General features: G+C 50.4%; 1 long non-coding RNA gene across 1 annotated transcript; it reads right to left on the bottom strand.

The window, feature by feature from the left end:
* Positions 1 to 3,967: 3,967 nt before the first annotated feature.
* LOC310648315 lies at positions 3,968 to 8,215 on the bottom strand. The gene is made up of 3 exons (XR_014494063.1): positions 8,178 to 8,215; positions 7,757 to 7,902; positions 3,968 to 4,112 (listed from the first exon to the last, which is right to left on the bottom strand). It is a non-coding gene; the product is annotated as an uncharacterized lncRNA (long non-coding RNA).
* Between the last annotated feature and the right edge of the window lie 4,728 nt (positions 8,216 to 12,943).

Below are 12,943 nucleotides of genomic sequence, written 5' to 3'. Positions count from 1 at the left end.
TGGACTTCAAGGGCAGCCCCATGTAGAGAGCATTACAGTAGTCTAGACGAGAGGTCACGAGCGCATGAGTGACTGTATGCAAGGCATCCCGGTCCAGATAGGGTCGCAACTGGCGCACCAGGCGAACCTGGGCAAAGGCCCCCCTAGTCACAGCTCCAATATGCTCTTCTAAAGAGAGCTGTGAGTCTAGAAGGAACCCCAAATTGCGTGCCCTATGTATGGGGGGTAATAACTCACCCCCCATGGCAAGAGATGGAATAACCGGAATATCCCGGGATGCCGGCACGAACAGCCACTCAGTCTTGTCAGGGTTGAGCCGAAGCCTGTTCCTCCCCATCCAGACCCAGACCGCCTCCAGGCAACGGGACATCACGTCGAGGGCATCACTGGGGTGGTTTGGGGTCAAAATAAAAAGCTGGGTATACTGATGATACCCAACTCCAAAACCACGAATGATCTCACCCAGCGGCTTCATGTAGATGTTGAACAGGAGAGGTGAGAGGACCGATCCCTGAGGGACTCTACAAATGAGAGGCCTCAAGGTCGACCTCTGCCCCCCTGCCAACACCGACTGCGAACGTCCCAGAAGGTAGGAGGAGAACCACTGAAGAACTGTGCCTCCCACTCCCAACCCCCTGAGACATTGCAGCAAGATACCATGGTCGATGGTATCAAAAGCCGCTGAGAGGTCTAAAAGGACTAGGACAGAGGAGCAACCCCTGTCCCGAGCCCGCCAGAGATCATTCACCAGTGCGACCAATGCCGTCTCCGTGCTGTACCCGGGCCTGAAGCCCGATTGGTACGGGTCTAGATAATCAGCTTCATCCAAGAACAAAGGGAGCTGTTGCGCCACCACGCTCTCAACAACCTTCGCCAGAAAGCGAAGGTTGGAGAGCGGACGAAAGTTGTTTAATATTGCTGAGTCCAAGGCAGGCTTCTTGAGGAGGGGTCTCACCACCGCCTCCTTCAAGGCGGCGGGAAAGCTACCCTCACTCAAAGAGGCAGTGATCACTGCCTGGAGCCAGCCTCGTGTCCCATCCCGGGCCGCATAAGTCAGCCAGGAGGGACACGGGTCCAACAAACACGTGGTGGAGCTCAGCTTCCCCATGATCTTGTCCACTTCTTCAGGAGTCACAGGATCGAACTCCTCCCAGATAACATCGACAAGGCTGCCCGTATCCTCATCGTCAGACTCTGCCCAGTCGGAGTCCAGACCGGTCCAGATCCGAGCGATTTTGTCCGACAGAAATGGACTAAACTCCTCGGCTCGACCCTGCAAGGGTTCCTCCCTCACCTCCTGATTAAGGAGAGAGCGAGTTACTCTAAACAGGGCGGCCGGGCGATTATCTGCGGACGCGATGAGGGTGGCAAAGTGGTTAGACCTTGCCACCCTCATCGCCGCGAGATAAGTTCTCGTAAACGACCTTAGTCATAACCGGTCGGATTCGGATCGGCTGGATCTCCAACAGCTCTCTAGGCCCCGTCTCCGACGCTTCATCTCCCGGAGCTCCATGGAGAACCATGGAGCCCATTGGGATCTGCGCCGGGTCAAGGGCCGCATGGGTACAACTTGGTCGAGTGCCTCTGTGGCCGCCCTTTCCCAGGCTTCCACTAGGGCATTGACCGAGCTGTGGGCAAAGGAGGCAGGTGGGGGCCCAAGCGCCGCCTGGAACCGCTCAGGGTCCATCAGGCGCCTAGGACGGAATTGGCTCAGCAACCCCACGATGGGGAGTGGCAAAACGGAAGACCAACCGCAGGAGATGATGATCGGTCCATGACAGGGGTGTAATAATTGGGGAACCCCCCCAAGATCATCTAACCACTGTCCAGATAGAAAAACCAAATCAAACGTGTGACCCCCCCCATGAGTTGGGCCCAGAATAACCTGCATCAGGTCCATGGCCGTCATGGTAGCCATGAACTCCCGAGCTAACTCAGATGATCCCCCCAGGGATGGTAGGTTGAAGTCACCCAAAACTATAAGTTTGGGGAACTCAACCACCAACCCTGAAAGGATATCGAGAAGCTCAGGCAGGGCTGCTGCTACGCGACTAGGCGAAAAGTACAACAGCAGCAAGCCCAACTGAGCTCTAGGGCCACATCTCAGGAGGAGGGACTCACACCCGACTATCTGGACTATGGTGGCGTCCCGCGGGCATAAGGTCTCCCTCGCAACTACTGCCACTCCACCGCCCCTACCCTGAGCCTGAGGCTGGTGCAGCACCCAGAAGCCTGATGGGCAAAGATCAAACAGGGGGACCCCGCCCTCTGGGCCCAACCAGGTCTCCGTAATGCAAGCCAGGTCCGCATGCTCCTCCTCAATCAGCTCACGAATGAGAGGAGCCTTATTCATTACGGACCTGGCATTGAAATACACGAGCGTGAGCTCAGGTGGCTGCTCATCCTCGCTCCCAGTACCACGGGCCGAAATCAGAGGGTCGGAGCGCATCACCGCTTGGAGACAGCGGGGACACACTCCCAGATATTGATATGGCCCTCTGTTCATACACCTGCGGCCATTCCCTACCGCCGTGGGAATAGGCAATCCCACACCCCAGCCCAACCCCCACCATCAATCCCTGACCTGGTCTGAGAAACGGTTGGTGGAACCCCCCCAATTTCCAACCGAACCTGTAAACCCACCCCCCTCTGTAACCCCACAAAATATTTCGCTAAAAAACACGCCAGGGGCCTCTTGTTAACTTTGTGAAGGAGGTTCCTGTCCCTGCCCAACCATCTCTCGGGGTACCAATAATTGGGCTCGTCATCAAGAGGAACGATGGAAAGGAAGGCGGGTCGCACCCAGGAGAGGGGGGCACCCCTGAGCGCAAATAAGTCTGTGCTGGAGTATGATAAATAAACCATTTGTCCAGGTAAGTCCAGTCAGACAGTCCATCAGTCTGAAGATGAAAACTGGAAGGTCAAGAGTGTCCAGTCCACCAGCTCCCTGCCACTGAGCTGGGTACCATTCAGGTGACACCCAAAATAGAACAGGCACCTCCCTCTCACGAAGGGCCCGAATCTATCATGGGGTGGACAAAATACCAACCCAGTAAGGCATACCTCCCTAGATCTCTCACCTCTAGGGAGGCAGCAGATGGTATTGGTTGGTATCGATGATAATACATACGAGCCGCCCTCTCACGGAGGCTCGTCCAAGACCTTCTTAGTCCAGTAGGGACCATAGGGAGAGAAGGAAAAGAGCAGCAGTTATCAGGCGTAACCTGAAGATAACCCTAGTTAGGTTGGAGAGCACGGTTCATCTCAAGGCGGGAAGAGCAAAGCGGGGAGAGCAGAAAACGCCGGACGGCAGATAGATGGACCCCAATGCAGGCAGCTGAAGTCCGGATGGCAAAAAGCATATCGTTTGGTCAGCCACACACAGCGCCAAGAGTCAAACGGTCCCACGCCAGCCGTAGGTCTCCCTGGTCGAAAACAGGCAAAGAACAGCCTCAAATAATCTTCAACAGACCACGCAGAGACCACGAACCGGCAAAACGCTCGCATTCCGCTCACTGCCGATCACTCCACCGCTCTACCACAGCGCCGAGTCAACCTCCATTACAGAGCATGCGGGGGTTTTGGAGGGCACTCCAAGCCGCGGCTCCTCCCAGCTCCACCGGGACCTCCGAGATGAAAACGCCGAAGCTCGGATGGAAAATGGAGGGCAGCAAGTCCAACAACATGCCGACCCTTCTTCTTTCTCAGTTCGATCGTCCCTCCGAGCCTCGATACAGAGGAAGAAACATCTCCGCGGGCTTGTAGGATCCCCAGAAGACTGGTAAGGACGCCAGGACTGGAAACACTCCATGGAGCTCAGCCCAGCACGTCCACCATCTTGGGCATGCGCATTGTGTGCTGATATTACCACATTATATGCGCTATTTATAAGCAAAAGCTCTGGTCATGCCATTTCACATTTAATAAAAATGATCACAGAATTGAAGACTAAGAGTAACCTACCATTGAGCCATCTATTGAGCTCATTTTCAAGCCACTGAATAGTGTTACGCAGTGTTTTGTTTTTCTCTTTTTCTTTTTCATATTTTTTCTTCCACTGTTCTGCAGTTAATTCTACATTAACGCACACTGTATTTTTGATAGTCTTGGCTCTATAATGGCAGATTAAAAGTTAACTAAATATAGGGTTGTTTAAACTGTATAGAAGATTTCAATGCTAATCTTCAGCCCCAATCGCTTTTCTGAATAATTAAAACAACATGTACATATTTTTGTCACCTTTATGCAGCTTCACAGCATGGCACATTATATCTAGTTCATCTTTTATATGATTGTAAGAAACAGAAGCTCAAAACAGTTGTATAGCAGAAAACAACACCAGTTGCAAATAGGAGTGTGGCAAAATAAGCCAGATGAAAAAAAAACAACAACCTTCAGTTGAGAAGGCTATGTATCTCACTTATGACTTTGTATCCCAATAACACAGCAATTACCAGATACATATCCCAGAAGGTCTAACTCAGGGGTCGGCAACCTGAAACATTGAAAGAGCCACTCGGAACTGTTTCCCTCACAAAAGAAAAAACTGGGAGCCGCAAAAAGCATGTGCACATGTGCGGAACAGGGGGCTTGATGAGTGGAGCCTAAGGCAGGGGTCGGCAACCTGAAACATTGAAAGAGCCACTCGGAACCAGTTCCCTCACAAAAGAAAAAACTGGGAGCCGCAAAAAGAGTGTGCGCATGCACGGAACAGGGGTCTTGATGAGTGGAGCCTAAGGCGAGACATGCACCGGCCCTGCCCCCCGCTCTCATTCACTCACCTTTGCTTGGAGAAGCTTCTCTCTCACTCTCATTCACTCACATTTTGTTTGAAAAAGCTTCCCTCTCCCACACTTTGCTCGAAAATGCTCTCTCTCGCACTCATTCACTCACCGACTGGAAAGGCCAGCCGCGGAGCCTCCATTGACTTTCATGGGAATGCTTGGCAATGAAGGGGCCGATTGAAACCGCTCCTACTGCTGCTACTACTACTACTACTACCAGCACTTTTCCACTTGCTTCTTGGTTCCGATGAAACCGGAGAACCCCTGGATGCCACTGCTGGGAGTGGAGGAGGCTGCCTGGGTTCGGCTGTAGTGGAAGCCGACGACAGTAGCAGTGGAGGCGGCGGCGAGAGAGATGCTGGAGGTCCATTGCATCTCCGCCAGCCTTCGCCTCCCCCGCAGAACCACATTCCTGTGCCGGCCCCCATGCCAGCAATTACCCAAGGGCCGGGTAATTGTTCTGGCGGCTGCGGCTCCCGGACAACAGCATTAGGCTACCCCAACAGCAGGCAGGCGGTGCTGCCCGGACAAACCGCTGCTCCTGCTGCCACAACCACCAAACATGGCAAGCCCTCGCTTTCCTTAATCATCCCCTCCCCTTCCAACTTTTCCAATGAACAGCTCCCGCCACACCCTAAAAACAAGCTCCACGCCTAGGGTCTGGCGTTTCGAAGTTTCCGAACAACTCCACCCCCCCACCCCCACTTCACCCTATGCCGGCTACGTCCCATGCTAGGAAGGCGAAGCCCGCCAGCTCCAGGGCTGGTCTTTCCAGGGATATGCGTGCGGTCAAACCATTGAGCCAGACATCCCTCCCTGCCCCTTTAGGCAGGCGTAAGCGGGGGGCGGGGCTGATTCAACCTGGGACTTGACAGGAGACTGGACTCATCACTCTGCCTTCTGGGCCGGGACGGCGAGGACGCTGAGGAGAGGCTTCAGCCTGTGAAGCTCAGCCAAGGAAAGGCGTGGATTCAAGAAGAGCCCTTCGTCCCAGACCGCACGCCGCACTTGCCCAGTCCAGCCGGCATCAGCTTACCTGTCTCTCACACCTGGGCTCCCAGCTCTGCCAGTCCCACGCAAACTCCCCAGTCTAGTGGGAACTGCATGGCGCAGCCAACAACTTTCCCTCCCCCCTTCTGTCCCTCCCGGCTTGCCTAGCCCAGCCTCTGCTGCAGGAGAAGCCAATGGCAGGCGCGGCCTCCCGGAGGCAGCCCGGCTCTGCGCACCACGCCCTCAGTGGCAGCGGGAAGGCGCTTCTCGCCTCCCTGTCCAGTTTACTTTGCGAGGAGGCGGAAGGTGGAACTGGTAGCGCCGTGCTTGTACACTATTATGTCCGACTGCCAAGGGATCACGGAATACGGGAACCTCCCAGCAGGGAGCCGCCACACTTGCCGTCTTTGGCGGCTGTGGCAGCAGGAGCAGAGGTGTGTTTAATACATCATCCTTCCATGCGTCTGCCTCTCTCCTGGCTGGATCTCTTAATAACGGCGAGGGGGTAAGGAGGCTGTAACGAGAGGGGCAAGCAGCCTTTCCCCCTGTCTGTCTGTCTGCCTGACAAGTTTACCTCAGGTAGAGAGGCGGGAAGCAGAAGCCTGAATACTCTTCAATGAGTGGCTGAAAGCACCTACCCCCCGCCCCGACATTGCTGGTGGCGGGAACAGCCAGTTTCCTATAGTGATGGCACTGATCCGGGCTGCTCTCCTCCCAATAGTAACAAAACCAGGGAGCCCCACCACTCTGCCTGACATTCATCGTGGCTGCTGCGGCAAAGCCGGGCAGGCGAGCGAGCCAGAAGGAATGTGTCATCTCCGGCAGAAACCCCCGCCAAGCAAGCAAGCAAGGTAGAGCATGAGGTGCGCCGGGCTGTGCCTTTGCCCGCGTCCCGCTCGCTCGCCTCTCCAGCTACGCTGCTGGGTTGCAGGGAGAGAAACGGGCTTAGAGGAGGAAGAGGAGGAGGCTCTCCCAAGCTCAGCAGGCTCCAGCAGCCTCTGGGCCGCTGAGGGTGGGTTGGGGAGGGAGGGAGGACGCGTCAGGTGGACCTGTGGCGCAATTCAACAGAGCGAAGTGGCGTGAAGTGAGGCAAAAGCAGATAAAGAAGCCGCAGCCTCAGAAGTGAGGAAAGTTTGGCTGCTCCTGTTCCGGCTCAGCAGCCGCCAAAAGCCACCAAAAGCCGCAGGGGTCCGGGTGTCTGTCTGTCTGTCTGTCTCTCTCTCTCTCTCTGTGTATTTGATGGACCCACTAATAAGGTTCCCCTCACTTTTCATTGATGGAAGTGGGTCGAAATCATAGCAGTAGTTTTGATTGATTGTCCTGGTCTGAAACCAGATTCATTGAAATCTGCCAGACTGCTACTGTATGTATACACAGAGAATGGAAGCCCTTTTGATTTCGGGGGAGCCACTTTTACCCTAAGTCTGGTCTCCTGTCAAGTCCCAGGTTGAATCAGTCCCCCACACCCCCCGCACGCTCCATCTGACTGACCCACTCACCTTTCCAGCAGTCCTCCTGTCTCTTTCTCCACTGCCACCACATGCAATCTGAGGAAGAAACAGCTTGTGGAAAGTCCCACAAACCAAAGAACCTCAACCAATCAATTCAAACTTTGCAAAGTTTTTTTCTGTGAGAAGTTTGAATTGATTGGTTGAACTTTTTTAGTCCCACTTTTTTTTTAGAGTGCACATGGCAGAGGAGGACTGGGAGCTGCAGGAGACAGCTGAAAGAGACCCATGCGGCTCCGGAGCCGCGGGTTGCCGACCCATTGTCTAACTTTCTATCTGTAATGGTTTATAATTGACAAGGAGCTTACAGAATGAAATACTGACAAGCTTTAAGAAAGATATTTTAGAGAAATAGACATTAAGCAAACATACACTGCTCAAAACCCGCATCAGAGAGACTTTGTGGAAGTCTAAAGTCTGTGTCGATGTAATCATTCTGCTTTTACAATCTCACTCTTAAGATTGTTTACTCACCTCTGACCAAATAATAGTGTAGATTTTGTTTCAGATTCATTGTAAGATGATGGGGAGCAGCAAATAACAATTGTGGTTCTACAATTGCCTACTAAAGAATCTTTTAAAATTCTGGTCATTTTACTATCTCGATAAGGTACATAAGTCTGCAAGTAAGAAAAAGCTTTTTTACTTTACTGTACTATAGACAGGTGAAAATATTTTGTATTTTTCTAAACCAAGAACCATTTAAGTTTAATTCAGCATGGTATTTTCAATCAGGAGGTTCTATGCTGTAATTACACTTAATGTAATTGAGCACAATTACTAAAATATTCAACACATACTAAAACAGTAAAGGGAATTAACATGAGGGTAACACATTTCATGGCTGAAATTAAGCAATTTGCATCAGGCATTTACAAATCATTGACATACTTACACTATTTTCAGCTAAAGCAGAAATGACATTTCCAAGAGCTGACAGAGATTTGTTGATATTTTTAGCTTCATCCAATACTGCACCTTCTGCTCCAGTTTTACTAACCTAAGATAATGTGAAAGATTGTAAGTCTAATCAATCTGTATTTAACAAATTTTGGATTGTAGCTAGAAAGACACCTTTAATATAGCATTTGCATTTCCCACTGAAACACTTTTCCCCATGTATCCCCATCCCAAACCAGTTCCTGATGATTTTTCAAAATTATGGAGAATCTGCAAAAGCTATACATGTCACATGTCATTTTAAAACAAGTGTTTAGAAAAGGAATATTGCAAGTGTGTAAGTAGCCCATATTAAAATGCAGTTTTAAAATTATAAAAGGAGTCAACCAAGAACTCTAGAAATGTGTTATATACAGTATATTATAAAATAATGCAACATGAAACAGTTATTTACAGGTAGTTCTTGATGTATGACTGTTCTTTTAATGATGGTCCAGAATTATGATGCCTTCAGAAAGAGTGCTTTACAGCCCATAAAACATTTCTAGCCATCTCAAAAGACTGCACTCTCTCAGTCACATGATCAATATCTGGATGCTTGGCAAGCTGTTAACCCTGTTCACAACTGATTGCCAAGTGGCCTGCAATCATGTGATCACCATTTGCAATCTTCTCTGCCAGCTTCATCAGAAAGTCAAGGGGGAAGCCACCAGGGAAGGTTGCAAATTGCAAGCTGCTGTCAGCAAGAGGACTCCCTCTCATCACTGGGGGATGGCTGAAAGAGCTGCCTCCTGAAGGGAGCCGAACTCCTTTGATGGGTTGTAGAAATGTAGCCAGAATCCTGAAGATTTCACCCTTGTTCCTGCACCCCGCCAAAGGAATTCTCTTCCATGGCCAGAGAGGAGTCGAAATTCTTTGGGAGGCAGCTCTTTCAGCCAGTCAGCATGGTTAAGGAGAGTGCCATGCTTGAGGCAGGTAGAGGTGGCCCAGCACAGGCCACACGTGAGTGTCTCTTCATTCAGGAGCTGAACATTCTGCTTGGATTTTGACAGGATTTTCAACTCCTGAGTGGCACCATAGACGAATGCCTTAGATGCACTTTTCTCTGATATATGCAGGGGAGTGGGGGGGAGAGACCCGATGTTGAAAGAGATAAATGACACCTTATTTTCATTTTTCTTTCAAAACATTAAAGTGTTACCTTTTCACTACCTGCCAAGTCTACAAGATAAAGCTTTCCACTCAATTTCTGCTCTGTTTGAGTGTTTTCTTGCTTTACATTAATGAGAAAGATGCTGTGACTCCGAGAGCTATGTTCATTCATATCTGTGAAAGAACAGTTTTAAAGCTTTATAAATGTCCACTCTGGCAACAGTCTTTACTGTTGAATTATAAGTGTCTCATAAATCAAAGCAGAATAAATTAATGAATCAATCTAAAAACAATATATTCCTTTATCAAAGAACTGTACCAAATCTATGAAACTAAATCTTTCATTTTTAAAACCATATTTATTTGCCATTGCAATAAGGAAGGAATTAAAAAATAGAGACACTCTTAAGTCAAGCTTGACTCCTTGTGGCTATCTAGACAGCACCACAGAAGTGCCTTGCTTTTTCCCCCATAAGGAAGGTGTCAGAATCCATTTATATCATATTCATAAATGGAATGTTTCAAACATTGTTCCATGGATTCTGCCATCTCCCGAAGAGAAGAGAATAGATGTGTATTGAACCGGCAATAGGCATTTCAAAGGAAAGGAGAAGCCTTTTGAACTGGGGAAACAAAAGGGGGGGGGCTAGCATCTGGGTTTTGTCACGGAAGACAGCAATAAAACATGAAGGGTCCTAAGTTCCTTTTTCCCATGAGATGGATGATATGAGAGAAAGGATGGGGGACTGACCAAATGGGGTTAAGGGGGGTTAAACCAGGAACTCTTTATAAGGGTTTACTTCATGGAATAATATAAGTCCTGTCTCGTTCCTACAACCAAGCATGTCATAGTAAAGATTCTTTTTTGGAAATAGATTTGACTCCAAGAATTTTGTCTTCCTAAGACGTGGTTTGGGGTGGGTCCTGACATTAGACAGGACTTGCACTGAAAGTCAACCTGGGAAGAGGAACCTTACCGGGGGACTTTGCAAATTAATATGATGTCCGACGATGAAGCAAGAAGGGAGGGAAGCCCCACGGAGAAGGAGCCTTCCTCCCAACCGAATTCCCAGAAACATTGGGAAGCTGAAGCATCATATTCCTCCTGGGAGGAAACGGCGGAGCAGCACGAACGAAAACCCCGGTGGTCGATGGGCGTTGGAAGGAAAAGTGAGTGGGAAAAGGCTTTGGGAGAAGTGACCCTGAGACGGAGCGACCACCAACCGGAATGGAAACAAGAGATGAAGAACTCCCTGCACGCCAGTGAGGAAGAGCGGATTCTGGAAAAAGCTATTGACTTGATGAAAACAACCCTGAGCTCACTAAGGGAGGAGAGAGCTGGAAACCGCAACCGACACAACACCTGGGGTCGCAACTGGAGGGGTAACGGAAGGGATCCAACACCTGAAACCCCAGGGCCGTCCAATGGAACAGGAGCCGCTGACTCAGCGGTACCCACCCACCCCCAGACCCACAGACGGGGATCGAGATGAGGAGCGATACACTCTGCGGCGCAGACAACGCTCCAGCCAAAGATTCCCACCCCTGGAAGCAAAGTTCAAGGGGGAGCCATCACAACTGGGATTTTTCCTAACCCAAGTCCTCAGCTACATGGAAGAGTACGGACGGGACATTCCCAGTGACAAAACACGCATCCGAATTGTGCAATCTGCCCTGGACGGGACGGCTGCAGACTGGGTGGTGAACCTGCATGACTCCAACGCCCCAGAACTCAACGACTTCAACCGATTCATGTCATCCTTGAGGCGACGATTCGAGGACCCTTTGGCTGACCGGAAGGCCCGGGAGAGAATCAAAACGGTGAGGCAGGGCAGGAGAACAGTGGCCGAATATACCCAAGAATTCCGAGCCATCGCCAGCAAGCTGAACTGGCCAGAAGACATACTCCTTAGCCACTTCAAAGACGGTCTAAACTACGACCTGTATGAGGCTTGCCTGCCTCGGGGAGACCCCTACCATCTCGACGACTGGTATGTCCTGGCAGAGGAAGTGGAAATAGACCTATTGAAGAGACAATGCAGAGGAAAACCATGGGGCCGCCCGCCACTCGAGCAAACACGTGAGGGGGAAAACCCACCGGCCACGGCTAAAAAATCAAAGGGATGTTTCAATTGCGGGAGAGAGGGCCACCGTGCTGCAGAATGTCGTTTGAAAGCACCATCTTCCAAAAAGATGGGGAAGTCTCAAGGCAACCCAAAAGAATCTTCCATGAAGGGGACAGAGGCTGTAGAGTCCACAATTCCTGCCAAAACCTGGGATTGGACTCCGGCCTACACTGCAGGGGTGGTGGACACCTCGGAAGACAGCTCAGAGGGAGAACCTTTGGTAAGTGGACCTCTTCCACCCATACTTAAGACAGTGACTATATTAGCTTCCTCTGTACCAAAAGCCAATGAAATAAAAGCTCTGATAGACTCTGGCTGCATCCGCTGCCTCATCAGCCCAACACTGGTGGAGGAACTGAGCATCCCAGTGAGGAGGCTAAAAGAATCAATCTCCTTCAGTCAATTAGATGGGTCTATAGCAGGGGGGGGACCAGCTACCCTAGCCACTCTACCAATCCACATGTCCCTGGGGTCCCATGAGGAGGACATAACGTTTATAGTGGCCCCAGGCATGGAATGCCCAATGATTTTAGGACTGGAATGGCTGAAGAAATGGAACCCCGGGATAAACTGGAGGACTGCAGAACTCAACTTCCCAAAAGGGGAACAGGAAAACGTAAAACCCCCAAACACCCCCCCAACCCAGAGGGAGGAGACAGCAGCAGTGGGGAAAGAGAAGGGGCTACCAGAGATACCGGAGGAATACAGGGACCTGGCTGAGGTTTTCAGTGAGGAAAGAGCAGATGAGCTTCCCCCCCACCGCCCCACAGACTGCACCATAGAATTCAAACCTGGGGCAAAACTCCCAAAACCCAGGATGTATGCCATGAGCCCAAGGGAAATGGCAGAAATGGAAAGATTCATAAAGAAAAACTTAGAGGATTTATTGAGCCCGCCAAACCCAAAGTAGCTGCCCCGGTTCTGTTCAGGGAGAAGAAGGATGGGTCTTTTCGCTTGGTTGTGGACTATAGAAATCTGAACACAATTAGTGAATGTAATCTGTACCCCCTTCCCCTAATGAAGGATATGCTATCGAAAGGAAAGATTTTTACCAAACTAGACCTGAGGGAAGCATACTACCGCATTAGGATTAAGGAAGGAGACGAATGGAAGACTACATTCAACTGCCCAATGGGGTGCTATCAATTCAAAGTATTGCCATTCGGACTGCAAGGGGCCCCCGCAGTCTTTATGCAATTAATTAATGACGTGCTGAGAGAGCACCTATATAAGGGGGTCCTGGTTTACCTCGATGACATCCTTATCTTCACAGAAACCAACATATCAAACTAGTCAGAGCAGTCCTGAAGAAGTTGCGAGCTGCCCATTTATATGCTAAATTATCGAAGTGTGAATTCCATCAGGAAAAAATTGACTACCTGGGATATCGCATATCCCCAGAGGGCATCGAAATGGACCCTGAGAAGGTCAGGGCAGTACTAGAGTGGGCACCCCCCCCGCACACGGAAGCAATTGCAAAGTT

The sequence above is a fragment of the Vipera ursinii genome, assembly GCF_947247035.1.
Source record: "Vipera ursinii genome assembly, chromosome: W".
In the NCBI taxonomy this organism is placed as follows: Eukaryota; Metazoa; Chordata; class Lepidosauria; order Squamata; family Viperidae; genus Vipera; species Vipera ursinii.
The sequence above is the reverse complement of the archived record's forward strand: the minus strand, read 5'-3'. Positions and strand labels throughout refer to the sequence as shown.